At 38.4% G+C, this 16,730-nt stretch overlaps 1 protein-coding gene across 2 annotated transcripts in view; it reads right to left on the bottom strand.

The window, feature by feature from the left end:
* The window catches only part of kcnd2 (potassium voltage-gated channel, Shal-related subfamily, member 2), a 150,615-nt gene that overhangs the window by 98,858 nt on the left and 35,027 nt on the right, over positions 1 to 16,730 (bottom strand). The window lies entirely within an intron of this gene.

Here is a 16,730-nt window from a genome sequence, read left to right as displayed (position 1 = left end):
AAAAAACTGTTATAAGAGCATTTAAAGAGCTTTTATAACTTAAATCTAAATGTTTACACTCCGAAATAATTTAAACAAATGTACACTATTGAATTGTATTTCATTTTCCAAGAGGTATCAATGAAATCTTCCATATACCACTTCCCCCCAAAACAAAATAGTCCTCTCTAACCCACTTGCACTTTCAATTAATGTCAGCTCGCTCGGCACAAAAAAACAACTGTCAGGCCACAATGCAATTTCACCAAAACATATTGACAGAAATAGAACTGCGTATTATTCAAGTGTTATTACAGCCTAGCCAATGTTATTTAATTACAGCAGTGTCGATAGAACAATATTGCCTTATGGGCATATCGTCCTCTGGCTGAGCAACTGCAGGATTTCTTTACTTGAAATAAGTGAATGAGTCTTATTCCTAGTCTTACTCATCTCTCTCTCTCTCTCTCTCTCTCTCTCTCTCTCTCTCTCTCTCTCTCTCTCTCTCTCTCTCTCTCTCTCTCTCTCTCTCTCTCTCTCTCTCTCTCTCTCTCTCTCTCTCTCTCTCTGCAACATCTACAGGACTGTGTATGATAGATGAAGGATCCAAACAGGGCAGAAGCAATCACCTGGGCTATGACTATACATAGCACACCAGTTCTGTATGCATTATGAATCAGTGCTGTCGAGCAACAGATTTGGCACCCGAGGAGACTTTAGAGTGGACATTTAGGCAGGTAGGTGTCTGAGAAAAATTATTTTACCTCAGTGTAACTCTACAAAATGCATACAGGTCTGACTACTACAAACAAGATAGAAGGTTTAAGTAACAAATACTTACAATTTAAATAATGAACAATAATTGCACCAGTAGTCATCCTAAGAACAAAAATGCAAAATATACACAGAAAATACCCGTCTGCTGGTATAAAGTAAGAGGTGGGGCTAATTTCTTTCTAGCCCAGACTGTAGATTCACTTAGCTGAGCTTATTGTTCTTGGTACTTGTGACTAAGTAGTTCAAGTAATTTATTTTTAAAGCGTTTTTTTCACCAAATGTGATATAAATTTTATAGTAATACTACTGCAGACACATAATAATATAGGGTTCCCTGGTGGTCTAGTGTTTAGGATGCGGCGCTCTCACCACTGCGGCCCGGGTTCGATCCCCGGTCAGGAAACCAACCCCAGCCATTAGGGTTGCACAGGCCAGTGCACCCTTAGTGCCGGTCCCAAGCCCGGATAAATGGGGAGGGTTGCGTTAGGAAGAGCATCCAGCGTAAAAACATGTGCCAAATCAAACATGCGGATCATGAATACCCCTAATGGGAGAAGCAGAAAGAAAGTTTACTGCAGACACATAATATAATACTTTCTTTTTATGTAAGTAGATGTTTATTTAACAATTTCCGAATGAATCTCAGGTTCTAGTGCTGTGTAAAACCTAATAAATCGAGGACTGATGACTTTGTGCTTCCTTGGTAATATGTTATAAATTATTGTTGTTTTTTTTGTTACTTATTCAATTTACGAAAAAAATAAATGTTGTTAAGTTAATAACTGTTTATTGCTACTGCATTAAAGATGATTCGGTTTCAATCCAATTCAAATCATTCCAATTTTATTTGTATAACACTTTTAACATTGTCCCAAAGCTGAACTACAGAAATAAATAGATTGCAAATATAAATTTTAACATCAGATATTTATCTCTCATGATAGAAACCAGTGGTTACTGTGGCAAGGAAGAACTCTTTGAGATGGTATGATGGCACAAAAGGGAGATCATCCTTATCTGGGTGGCACCTGATATCAATTGATTATAGTTTTATCATTGTTTAGGTTATCAGATGTTCACTGATAGGAACTTGAGTGCAAAACTGTTGCCCTAAACCATTGAATCAGACAATCCAAATCCACCTTCATGGTTCTTGAGTTTATCCCCTTTAAAGTTATCTCATGTATCTGTAGACTATTCATGTGAAACCATCCCCAGCAGCAGCAAGTGGTTTCCTCGTATAACAGGAACTAATCGACTAATCCTCCAACAAACTAAGGCATTTATCTATTCTCAATGGCATGAAATGTAACTATAAATGGATAAAAGCACAATCGTATTTATTAATGCATTCAAAATTCTAAATCTATTACAGGATGTTAATCCATTAACAAATTAATCCACACTTGCAGTTCCATTCTATGCATTGTACTGAATTCAAATCTTAGTATTGTGTGTCATTTTTGCTCACTAGGCATTCGCATGTCCCTAAACACAAACACAATTATTATGATTCACGTGTGGCTTTGTCTAAGTGTTAGTTTAGGCCTGATAAATGCTTGCATGAGAATCGACCAGCTTGGGCCGAGTCGTACCGTGCTGCTGAGTGACAAGGTGTAAATTGGAAAGTAAGAGAGAGAGAGAGAGAGAGAGAGAGAGAGAGAGAGAGAGAGAGAGAGAGAGAGAGAGAGAGAGAGAGAGATTAAACTGACTGACAGGCTCATATGACTGAGGTAAAAAATACAAATGAATTTTTAAACTGAATCAGACCCAGTCTTACTAGCTATATTTTTGCTTTATTCATGATACAGCCTCCGTTTCCTACAGCGCCTCTCCAGACATTCAGTATGCCGTAAAATAAAAAAATAGAAATGTCCATAAATCTGTGCCAAAGCATTTTTTTATACCTCTGTCTTTTTTGTAGAAACATGACAACTTGAAATATCCTGCCTAATGAGGCAACTGGGATTACATTATTCTTTCATTTAGACAGATGTTTATGTCAGAGTGATTGACGAAAACACAAACTGTTAAAAATGCAATAGCAGTACTTTGAAAAATTTGGAGGGATTCATAACTGGAAAGGAGAAAATGTGACAAAGTGGTAAATGCGATAAAAAAAACCTAAAAAAAACCCTTTTTTTTTAGATTTCGCATTTAAAGAAGACATTATTACATTTGGACTGCAGATTCACACATCAATAGTAAAAATAAAGCACAGATCTATCTATTTAGGCAGTGAACTAAAAAAATTCTGAAAAACTACAGGAAACGTTTGACCTCTGTAATTGCAAACAAAGGCCACTGTACCAAATATTAACATTGACTTTCTCAGGGGTTCAAATACTTATTTGCAGCTGTATCATACAAATAAATAGTTAAAAAATCATACATTGTGATTTTTGGATTATTTTTTTTTAGATTATGTCTCTCACAGTGGACATGCACCTACGATGACAATTTCAGACCCCTCCATGATTTCTAAGTGGGAGAACTTGCAAAATAGCAGCGTGTTCAAATACTTATTTTCCTCACTGTATATATATACACAGTATATATATATATATATATATATATATATATATATATATATATATATATATATATATATATATATATATATATATAACTGATGTAGGTGAGGGTGAGGAGGTCTGCTTTTGAGGCCTTTTTGAGTCTGCTAGTTTAAGTGAAGGGAAAAATTTATTCCAACTAATCCAATGACATTCTAAACAATTGTGTGCCTCCAAGTTTGTGGTTTGTTTAGGGAAAAACAACATATGGCTGAAAAATCAATTGCTCCAATACTTTTGTCCATATACATCATCTATAGTGTATAATATATTAATTGTATACTGTGTCAGCGGTGAGCGAGTGGAGGGCGGAGCCAGACGGAACGAGCGGTAAGAAACACTGAAACACTGAGTCTTATGCCAAAAATGATAATAGGAACGTTATAGCCATAATAAATAATAGTAATTTGGATACTTATGTATATTTGAAGGCAAATACTTTTGTACTTTTACTTAAGTGAAAGTTTAAAGGCTGCACTGGAGTCATATTTTACCTACTGTATCTGTATTTTACTCAACTATATGGTTTGTGTACTTTTTCCTATAAGTTCAGATGTGCAGATACAGTATGTATAAATCTGCACGCATGAGACTGTGCAGAATGTTCCACAGATAGAGAGAGGAAATTGTCAATCTTTATTTCTATCTTTGCTTTTGCATTTCAAGCTCCATTAATGAGATCCACTGTGTGTCTGTTGGCAAGTCGTTAAATTCATTCTCATATACTGATGCACTTTTTAAAAAAATACATAATTTCAGCACAGTTTAAGCCTTAAAAACACATGTTGAGGGAATTGGGGATACAAGCACTACAGAAAAGTGGGTTCCCATGCTATTGCATTTCAGGCTTGAAGTATTTTCTGACAAACTGGCCAAATTAAAAGTGATGAGTCACTGCTTGCCTGGTTCTGTGTCAAAACATTGATAAAGTCTCTTAGAGCACATTAGCGTTTTTGCTCTGATTAGACAGCAATGCCAAAAAGCTCAGTGAGACCCATTTGTGTTTAAAAAAAAATGCTTAAACAAAGATCCAATGAGACTCGAGAAAAAAAAAGATATTAAAATCACAGCTTTGTCAGACACACACCGTATGCCAGTGATATAACATTTTGTTTTATCATTGCAGTCATATCTCTCATCATCTTCATAAAGTTTCTCGCCTTGTTTCCATCTGCCACATTACATCGTCTTCATATAATCAAAATTTATTAATGTCTGTAATCAAAATGCATTTTCTGTCTATGCTTAAGAACTGTAAGGAACACAAACATATCTTGGCTTTGATGTAGCGCTCTTTGTGAGATGATTTCAGATCCATTAAACCCATAAAAGTGAACTACTCTTTGTAGTGTGGCCTGATATTTTCAAAAAGCCTGCTGATCTTCTATATGGATCAAAGGCATTTTAGGGTTGGATGATGGTCCAGGCATTTTGCTTCTTTCATCCATCATTCAGTAGCCATCCAGAAATTAGCTGAGTAGCACCTACATCCTATAAAAGTATTATATTTAAATTTTATATACATATAAAATGTAATATATATATATATACATACATTTTTATATATATATATATATATATATATATATATATATATATATATATATATATATATATATATATATATATATATATATATATATATATATATACATACAGTATATATACACAGAATATATATATAAAAGGTTAGCAGGCCAATCAAAAGCTTCCACTAAAACCTAGGCAAAACCTATGCTTTGTGTACAGGGGCATTGTAATTCTGGAACAGGTTTGGGTCTCCTGGTTCTGTGCACTTTTGGGTTTTTGTATTTACGTGTCCATGTCTGTTTTAGTTTTGATGTCATGATTTCATGTCCTGTCTCCAGCCCTGTCTTATAATTGGTTGTGTTCCTCATGTGTCCTTCCTGTCCATAGCTGTTTCTGTTCATGGTTGATTTTTCGGATAAGATCTCTTTTATTTGTTTCACATCTATTTTCTTATGCTATTTGCTGATCACCTGACCATTTGCTTGTTTACAGTTTATAATTCAGCCTCTTTCTTGTGTCAGGATTGTGACTGGACTACATATTCCCATCAGACAATACACTTTCAGTTGTTCCTCGCCACTGCTGATTAGCACTTGTATAAAGCCTAACCCTTTACAGCACCCACTTTATTCTTTCATGGTTCTTGTTGTTATCTGCATTGATCTGAACTTGCATGTGCTCTTGTCACTATTGTGAGACAACCTGATTTATCGAATAGATTTCCTTCACCTGCACTTTCATCCCCTTGTCCTTTCATGAGGATTAAGTATAGAAGTGGACTGTTTGATCAGATTATGCTTTAAATAAAAAGTTTTCCACTGGCATAATTTTATTCATTCAACAACTCTGTACTCTAGGCTAAAACAGGGAGCACCACATGTGCACATCATGACCCTAAGATCTCAGTTTAATACCTCATATACTCATAAACTCCTGAATGATGCAGGTTAAAGCCATATTATGAATATAATAAGATTTAACATCTCTCTTTTTCTCAGTAGTCCTGTTTTGCAGACCTGAAGGGAATTCCATATTTTGAATAGGGCTGACAGACAGATGACATAAGCATGTGTGAAATCTGATTCTGAATATGACTAACTTCCCTCATGTGAATGTTTTTGGACATTAATCACCAACTCTGAATACGACTCCCTGAAAAAGCACCTGAACTTTCAAAATCTCATTTCACAGACTTAAAGGGTGAGTATAGCTGATCAGAAAACCTGCATTATATAAACAGCTCTGGGGAAGTTTAACATGCCAAGACTGGAGGAGCTTAAAATTCCAGCCACGTATAGCAGAGGTTTGTTTTCTCCCTTGTCAGGTTGTAGCAGCCTGATGATGTATAGCCCCAAATTTTTTTTTTTAAATAAGCAACATTTTAGAAATCGTATCCAATCCTGATGGAAGAGTCTTGAACACATGCAGATATGTTTCCTACCAAATGCTCTGAAACTAATGGGAATACCAGACTAATTAAAATGAGAAAACAAATACCTATAAACTATTAATGCTCAGGCTTATTGCAATGGGTAGATTTAGCAACTGGTCATTATCAACAGGAGATAATAATCTGATTGGTCCCAGTCTGACTTGGAATATAGTGTAACTGCCGCTCAGTGTTTATTTTCCCTTCCTAAATAGGTTTATTTTATTTTTATGATCCTTTTACAATAGGTTTAGTGCTGCGCGCAAAGCTTTGGAAAAACGTTGTGGTATTGTATGAGTAGGTCAGGTGTGTCAGAGAAGTATGGACATGTATGAGGACAGTGTGACAGCAGTGAAGTGTGCAGTAGGAACGACAGACTGGTTCAAGGATGAGGTTGGACTGCATCAAGGATCGGCTCTGAGCCCTTTCCTGTTTGCAGTGGTGCTGGACAGGTTGACGGACAAGGTTAGACAGGACTCTCCATGGACTATGATGTTCTGTGAATGATATTGTGATTTGTGGTGAGAGTATGGAGCAGGTCGAGAAGAGCCTGTAAAGGTGGAGGTATGCGCTGGAAAAAAGAAGAATGAAAGTCAGTAGGAGTAAGACAGAGTACATGTGTGTAAATGAGAGGGAGGGCAGTGGAGTGGTGCAGTTGCAGGGAGAAGAGGTGGAGAAGGTGGATGAGTTTAAGTACCTGGGGTCAACAGTGAAAATTTATGAAGAGTGTGTTAGAGAAGTAAAGAAAAGAGTGCAGGCAGGGTGAAGTGGGTGGAGAAGAGTGATAGCAGGAGTGATTTGTGATAGAAGAGTATCTGCAAGAGTGAAAGGGAAAGTTTATAGGACTGTGGTGAGACCTGCGATGTTGTATGGTTTAGAGACAGTGGCATTGAGTAAAAGACAGGAGGTGGAGCTGGAGGTAGCAGAGCTGAACATGTTGAGGTTTTCGTTGTGAGTGACGAGGATGGACAGGATTAGAAATTAGATTATTAGAGGGACAGCGCATGTAGGTCATTTTTGGAGACAAGGTGATGGAGGCCTGATTAAGATGGTTTAGACATGTGCAGAGGAGGGACATGGGGTATATCAATAGGAGAATGCTGAGGATGGAGCCACCAGGAAAGAGGAAAAGAGGCCAAAAAGGAGGTTTATAGATGTGGTGATGGAAGACATGCAGGTAGTTGGTATGAAAGAGGCAGATGTAGAGGACAGAGGGGTATGGAGACGAATGAGCCACTGTGGCGACCCCTAATGGGAGAAGCCGAAAGAAGAAGAAGAATATTATTATTATTATTAGTAGTAGTAGTAGTAGTAGTAGTAGTAGTAGTAATAGTTATAATCATAATAGCATTAATATTATTATTTACAGGGTCAATAATTGATTGTGTGTAGGCACCCTAATGTTATTTCACCTTTATTATTATTATTATTATTATTATTATTATTATTATTATTGGTGTGTTAAATGTCATATTTTGTCAATCACAAACAAATAGTGTATGATGAGAAATTATTTGTGAATATATATTACACTAGTCTTCCCGTGGGCTCACCACCTGCAGGAGGGACCGTAAGGGACGGTGCTGTGAGGATTGGGCAGCAGTCGAAGGCGGGGGCCTGCTTAGACTGCTGCCCCCGTGACCCGATTAACGGATAAGCGGGAGAAAATGAATGAATGAATATATATTACACTAGTTGAATCTTCCCTACTTAAAAAATGTAAAAGGTTTCTTTACTTTCTGGAATCTTATAATACACCACTTTATTGGTGCTGACAAACAGATTATGTTCTAAAATATGACAGTCATGCCAAATAGGTTTTTATTGATTTTTGCATTGTGGTTGGAATTTAATTATTGCAGGGTATATATTTTGGAATTTTTCCTACTTTGGAAGACTTCAGGGGATGCTCGATTTTGTATTCCACCATATTATATGAGAACATGCATCTAGAAGAAGATGAGAGGACCCCCCTCACCCCCACACCAGATTTCTTTCCTTTCTTTAGGACATTCAGTTGCACATTTGACATCAAAATGAGTGTAAAAATTACTTAATATAGAAATAAAATGGAATCTAATCTACATGCTCCTTTCTATCAAGTGCGCATTCAAACAGGAAGCCGGAATCAGACTTTGCCAAACGTACTCCAGATCTGGAAATCCTCCCCAGACCTGTAGAGCAGGGTGGATGATAACCAGGGCAGCGGACAGACAAGCAGGCAGTCAGACAGCCAGACTGACTGGGGACGCACTAACTAGATGTTCCTGAGAGGCCCAGACATACACATGGGTCAGAGTGATGACGAGACGAGAGCTCTAATCATCTTTAATTAACAATGGTTTCTCAACAGATGCCAATACCACATCAGCTAATGCTATTAGCATAGACTTCGGCTTTGCGCGAGCGCTCCGACGGATCTCTGTGCCATTTTTCAAAGTGATAATCTAATAAATGATGGGCACCGCTGCGTCTATCGCACAGCAGGACCTTTTCTTTTGTCACTCCTCGCTTTCCGGGGCACCCGTCGCACTGATGCTCTGGCGCTTTATTAGATGCTGTTATTGCAACGGGTAAAGATATCCCATGGTTCCCATAGGCTGAGTGTGTCCATCAATCATGAGCGCTTATTGAAATGTGGCACATTGCTCCGCGGGGATTTTCTCGAACACTACGGTGTGTTTGCAGTGCGTAGACTTAGACGGGAAAAGGTACGAGACACAGTAGAAAGTCATGTTTTATTTAAGGCTTGTGTGCCTCGTCTTCTTCACGTTGCCACTCGTTGTTTATTGTAACTCAGAAGAATTTGTTTCGCAGACACATTTTGTTCATTGCTGGGTTCGGGAAGGATTTTCTATGCGCTTTGGATTGCTACAGCTTCTCAATTACCTGCATGTCAAACCTTATTCATTATCACATAGCTCAAGTGCTGCAGCATGTATATGTGTGTGTGTGTGTGTGTGTGTGTGTGTGTGTGTGTGTTTGTGTGTGTGTGTGTGTGTGTGTGTGTGTGTTAGTGCATATTTTTTTATTTAAAACCTTTCCTGATGATGTGCTATATCACACTATCTTCAGCTAAAACTGTGACAAACCTTAGTGCTTCAGAACATTCACACCACACTGACAAGGTGTAACAATGGCAAACAAGCTCACATGCAGCATCCATTTACATCTGGATCAAAAAGGTGCAGAAAAACAGGCACACACACACACACACACACACACACCACACACACACACACACACACACACACACACACACACACACACACACACACACGTTTTTTTAACACTGTGCTAATTATCCCTGCTTCTGAATATCTACATGATGAAGCCAAATCAAATGCATGTGTGTGTGTGGGTGCTTGTGTGTGTGTGTCTGTGTGTGTGTGTGTCTGTGTGTGTGTGTGTGTGTGTGTGTGTGTGTGTGTGTGTGTGTGTGTGTGTGTTAACAATGCAACACAATGCCAGTGTCTGTTTTTATATTGGGTTTTTAGTTGTAACCTAGAAGTGTGTAACACAATTTCAATATTTGCTTCTGTATTGGTTTTTAGTTTTAACCTAGAAGTGGGTGTGGCCTAAACAAGACTATTTAACAAAGTATTGGTGTTTGTGCATTCCGTACCTTTGTGTGTGCGTGTGTAATGGTTACCTGTAACATTATATAGTTATGTATATAGCTGTAAACACACACATAAGTCTGTGTGTGTGTGTGTGTGTGTGTGTGTGTGTGTGTGTGTGTGTGTGTGTGTGTGTGTGTGGATGTGTGCACCTTTGTGTGTGTGTGTGAGTGTGTGAGTGTGTGTGTGTGTGTGTGTGTGTGTGTGTGTGTGTGTGTGTGTGTGTGGGTTTCACACGCTGGTAGTGAGTAAATGTTGTCATTGTTCGGGAAAAGCACACCTCAGGCTTAACAACAGTAGCTAATTACACTTTGATGCCTATCTATTATACATCACATCTGAGACCATTAACACAATGAGCAGGCTCCAGTTGAGTCAGCTAGTGTACACACACTCACACACACGGAACACCTGCCATACAGCCTCTGAGTGTGTTTTAAATATAATATGAATATGCTTTGAAAACTAGTTTTGTGTGTGTGTGTGTGTGTGTGTGTGTGTGTGTGTGTGTGGGATACTTCACTCTGCAGCATAGTGACAAACCCTCTCTCTGTAAATTCGTTTATTTATTTTTTTTACCCTTAAGCACTTGCAATTACACGCCCACCCCTAAGGTTAATCCATCGCCATGGCAACAGTCTGTCTGGCCTATGATTCACTAATGTGACGTTATTACCAATACTCACTATACCAACCCTTCATTCATAACACACACACACACACACACACACACACACACACACACACACACACACACACACACACACACACACACACACACACACACACACACACACTGCCCTCAGATCAATTTTTCTAAGGCCAAATGAAAGGCTTGAAATCTTGGTCGGTGTGTATGGAAAAGTTGATTATGAAGTGCTGCTCTGCTTCTGCTGTGTTCTAGCTTGTAATATGGAACCGTGACACAGAGCTGACGTGGAGCATTGCAACCAGGCAGGCCCTGTTAAATAGGGTGTAAAAGTGTCGCTACTGTGTGTGTGTGTGTGTGTGTATATGTGTGTGTTTAACCGTCCATCTGGGTGAAGCTGTCCTATATCTTACCTAACAGGTCTCTTTCTTATTGTCCTAATTTTTTCACTTGCATTTACTTGCCTGCTACTGCAGTTTTGTGTGTGTTTGTGTGCATGTGCGTGTGTGTATGTGTATGGGTTTTAACGCAATCTGTACCTGTATCGGGTTTTAGCTTGAAACCAGAAGCTAATGCGGCCTAAACAAGCCAAACCTAAAAGTAACAGTGAACCTTAAATATATATAATTACATACATGTGTATATGTGTGTGTGTGTGTGTGTGTGTGTGTGTGTGTGTGTGGGGGGGGGGGGGGGGGGGGGGGATTTTACACAATGACACTACCTGTATTGGGTATGGCTTTAAACCAGAAGTAGGTGTGGCCTAAACAAACCGAACAAAAATGTAACAGTGAGCCTTAGTCTAAGTGTGTGTATGTTTGTGTGTATGAGGTACAGTATAATGTAATACCACTATTGTATCTGTACCCAGGTTTGGCTTCAAACCACAAGGTTAAAGTTTTTAAAGCTTTAATCCTAAACAGCACAATATATAGTGACATAAATGGTGAGGCTTAGATATATAAAGTTATTCTGTGTGTGTATGTGTGTGTGTGTGCACATGTGCCATAATAGTTGTATTGTGTGAGAAAGAATGAGTATGCGAAGTACTCCATCTGAACCCTCTATATAACAATGACATAACACTGTCCTTCTGTATGTCCTAATTAAGACAGCAAGATTGTCATAACAGTGGAGATTTCAGAGCTTGACAGGGATTAAGATGCCCCTTATGTAAGACGGTAGACGTGTTGACCTTGTTGACAGTGGGATCCACAGCTGGCAGAATGCATAATCATCACCTGGTCTTGCAGGACTTGTAATGTGTGTTATAAAATTGGACAAAAGAAAGCCTGGTTGCACAACAGTATTATTTCAGTTATGTCATAAATACTCTGCTGGGAAACTTAAAATGTGACTGACTGTTACAAACCACTGACACTAGTGACTCCTTCCAAAAAATTTGTTTGTTTTTATTTGTTTATTTGTTTCTCAGTGGCAAACAATGATTTAAATCTAAATTGATTACTCGGCTTAAATTCTGCACAGCATCTGTAGAACCTGTGTATGTTTCTAAGTATTACAATTAGCTCATTATAATAAACCTGTAGCCTGTGCAACACCTTCTGGCCAATCAGATTCAAGAATTTAACGCCGACGTGTTATAGCACGTTGTGAAATTTCACTATTGATATTCCAATGGTGGAAATATTCAGTATAACTGCATTTGTACATGTCACTGTTTGCGTCTCTGGGCTTGTCTCCGTAAGTCAAGCAATAGTTTGACGGTTACCAAAACAACATGCAATACTTTATCTAGCTGTGGCTTATTTGGGACCTATTTCCATTCATGAGTAAGAATAAACACAATATTTGGCCATGTTGTGTCTAAAATGTTACTTAATCAATATTAATTTCTTGTTTATATAATTGCTGTATTAAAAAAAGCAATATCACACTCAGATCGTGCTGGAAATATTCATCTGTAGTTAATCACGGCGGTACGGCTATTCTATTCAATAGCGCTCTTGCTTGTACAATATTGCTAGATTATAAAACAGACCGAAAAGAGCGTTTGTATTATTGATGTTAAATATAGCTTACGCGAGCTTACGCAAGATTATTATATTTAAGCACTTAATAAATATTCAGACTGCTCTGCGAATTGTCAATTACGCAAAACAAACACAAACACAGCCTCAGTTATTTAGGCACATCTTGTTGTGGGAGGGATTACATTACTGATGAGTTAAATCTGTGGAGATTTTATGGTCGGGAAGCAACAAAATTTGTCCGTATAATAAAAGTAATGCATGTAAACATGTAGTGCAATAGTAATGCATGCAGGATTGGGTCTATACCATAGGGTCTCTCTCTCTCTCTCTCTCTCTCTCTCTCTCTCTCTCTCTCTCTCTCTCTCTCTCCTCTGTCTAGATGTTTATCAGGGAGTTGAGCACAGACCAGGCACATACAATGCCTACTAAAAATATCCCAGCAGCTGTTAGAGAGGAGAATCACACAGGGCCTCTTATCCTCCACCATGACAGAAAGACTTTAGGGGAGAAATCAGCCAGGATTTATTGCATCTTTTGATGAGGCTCAATTCAGAGCATTCGGGCGTACGCACACAACACACATACATACACACCATACGCACAGTTTCTGTAGGGGCAGTGCAAACATTTATTATCCAAACAAAATAACAGGGCTCCCTCAAGCAAGCGCCACATGGAACCAAAGGCCTGTTAAATAGGGCTTAAATACGGCTCATGACTGATTAACACTCTTGGCTAATTCCAGCCGTTTGTACATCATCGCAAAGCACGGCCAGAAGGTTTTGCTTTGCTAAGTGTGATCATTCGTCTTGGCATTTAAATGACACCAAATTAGTTTGGATGGGATTCGAATTAACATATAGCTCATTAGCCTTAAAAGGATGAGCTTTGCTTAGATGCAGGCTAAGGTACAGACGAGTGAGCAGAGATGCATGTACACACACTCGTGCACTTACAGACACAGGACACATTCTGAATCATACATCTGAACGAGCATGGGGAACCATTTAAACTCTCAAACTGCTCACAAGTACACATTTTCTATGAAACAGTGAGTTGCAGGGTAATAGTGGGAAAATGCTTAGTGGTTAAGGTCAGTAATCAGAAGGTTGGGGGTTCAAGCACCAGTATTGCTGTGCTGCCACTCTTAAACCCTTGAGCAAGACCCTCAACCCTTTGTGAAATGTCACTGTGCTGTAACGTTCATGTGACAAGTAAAAAAACAAATTTACATTTTTCATTCACTGACATTACTGACATTAACAAACTGAGTGTACTAGACATTTATTAAAATCCTTTTTTTTTATTCATTAGATTCAGTAACATAAAAAAATATTAATTCTCCAAAGACTTCATTTTTCAAGCTCAACATAACTGATTACGAAGTGGATCTTGACTGTCAATCTGTCAATTCTGCAATCCTTGTTGCTTATAAATGTTATTGTCATGTCTTGTTAATATTATGAACAGCAAATACGCTAATTCCTTTCCACTGCTTCGCTATCTCTACCTATCCCGAGGCATCCTGAAGTTGCGCCAGCTCCAGTCTTGTCCCACCTCATGAAGATTATGGACCTTTAACAAAGTAGATGCCAACCCGCAGACATCCCGAACCATCTAGAGACTTACCAGTTCGTCCGCTTCATGTAGAGTATGGACATTGGACCTCTTTGAGTGTTTAAAGGCTTTGGCATGCAGAAGCTGGTGTTGGATCTATCTTCTTTTTTTTCTTCTTTTGGCTGCTCCCATTAGGGGTCACCACAGCGGATCATCCGTCTCCATATCACCCTGTCCTCTACATCTGCCTCTTTCACACCAACTACCTGCATGTCTTCCCTCACCACATCCATGAACCTCCTCCTTGGCCTTCCTATTTTCCTCCTTCCTGGTGTTGGATCTATAATGATCGCAAATGTTGAGCTATTTTATGAGTTGCTCAGTAGCTCTTGGTTCTATAATCTCAAATGACTGTATAAAACTGTAGAAAGGACATTACTCATAATCACACATTCTCTAGTGTTTTGTATTGTTTTATGATTTCATAATCACACTCTTCATATCACCCAAATGAGGATGGGTTCCCCTTTTGAGGCTGGTTCCTCTCAAAGTTTCTTTCTCATAACATCTAAGGGATTGTTTCCTTGCCACAGTCACCCAGGCTGCTAATCAGGGATAAATACACATCATTCACTTTAATTCCTAAATTCTGTAAAACAGCTTTGGGACAATGTTCGCTGTGAAATGCGCTACAGAAATAAACTTCACTTGACTTATAAATACTTGAAGATAATTGGCTCATCAAGTTAGCTAATTATAATGCAGAAAAAAGAAACTACAAAGAAAAATAAAAAGCCTCCTCTTGAAGGGTTTCAAATGCTTTAATGCTCCAACAATATCATGATGTAATTCATCTGAATAGACCTCTACCATAAAAAATAACAGTACAAATATATATATATATTTTTTTTTGCGTTATAATTTATGATTAAAAATTCTATCCTTCATAGTCTATTTCTTGTCAAATTGCCATTTTGGCGTAATAAAATATCAAATAAAGTGAATGAAAAATAAATCAAATGAGCTGAAAAAACTATACGGTCATTTTATTTATACTCAGTACAATCTGCTGCCTACAATCTGGGATAGAATAAAATCAGCCCCAGCCTCACTACTTCATACCATTTGGTGTATTATTTATTTATTTTTCTCCATTGGTGTCGAAAATAATCTGCTAAGCATGCATCATATAATCTGCTACAGAAGTCTTTTATTTATGTTTTAACTTTATAGTTAAATAGCCAGGAGGTGCATTTTTCTCCCAGTGATTGTAAGGTTGTGCTTGTATGACTCACAAAGTATCAACTAAACCCCTGTGTCTGGGATATTTGAGATAAATCTTGAGAAAACTTGTGTTTTTCAGGCTCACTGCTTTCTTTAGTAATCTCTCTGCACTTCTCGACTCAGATGACAGACGGCTGCGGCTTTGTTACTCCACTCCCCATGTCTCTCTCTCCTCATGAAACCCGGCGGCAAATGAAGAAGCCTTTCAGTGACTCTATCAGTGCGAGTTATGAAGCACAGGGGGGGATGTAATTACCCTGTGAGGAGTGAAGTTTGGCCAATGCATCATCAAGCTTTCAGGCTTTAATATATGGACGCGGAGAGCATCTCCATAAACAGAAACATTACAGTGACGGTGATGATGATGATAGATCGCACGGGGGAGATGTCTGACTGCTAAATAAACAGCTTTAGTGGGATTAGTGTACACAAACACACTAACACAAATGGATCTCTCGTGGCACTGATATTGATCTTTTTGAGGAAAAGAGTGACTTCAGTTAGTTACGCTACACTCTAGACTAGGAATTGTATCTCCATCCTGAAATTGAGGCCGATGCGATTCACATCTCGAAGCATAGCCAACGATACAATACATTAAAGATACATATGAAGCAGCTACCGATGTGATACGATCACCACTATTACAATGCAGTGTGATCGGATACAACACAATGTGATTCAATGCAATACGATGCAATGGACAAATATATGATGCTATGGAATTCAATAGGTTACAGATAGTTTGCTTTTATTTCTCATAAAACAGCAAAAATATTTTGGTCTTTCAACTCTGACTTCTACGAAATTGGCAGCATTTATCTAATAGTTCTGTAAAACATAAGTTCTTACATATTGAACAAATGTAGCACCCGTGGATGCAGTTGCTATTTGTGTTATCTGTGCAACCAAGCATATTATTCATTCTTGCAACTTTTTTAAGGTTTTGTTTCTATACTGGATATCACTGGATGTATAATGTACTAATTGTGTATTGTTTGTTCCTATACATAAAACAAAGCCACTGACAAAGTAGGATTGTTTGATAAAACATCCAGCATCAACTGAAAAACAGAGCAATGTGCAATACATTGTGCGACTTGTACACAATCTTCCATTGGTCGCCTACAGAACCTCTGACAGCACCAATCAGCGCATCAGTGCCACCGCAATGAACAGCATTAAAGTAAACAGGGTGTGTGGTAGCACAACACATAACAGCTGCAGACTGAGGATGAGGCTCGGTTCCTGCATTGAATAACAACTGATCAGAGATAGCACGAAAAGGCCAATGTGTTCAGACAAAAAGATGTACCCGTGCAACGGTCAAGAAAAGTG

The sequence above is a fragment of the Silurus aristotelis genome, assembly GCF_946808225.1.
Source record: "Silurus aristotelis genome assembly, chromosome: 24".
NCBI lineage: Eukaryota > Metazoa > Chordata > Actinopteri > Siluriformes > Siluridae > Silurus > Silurus aristotelis.
This window is presented reverse-complemented; position numbering and strand designations above follow the sequence as displayed.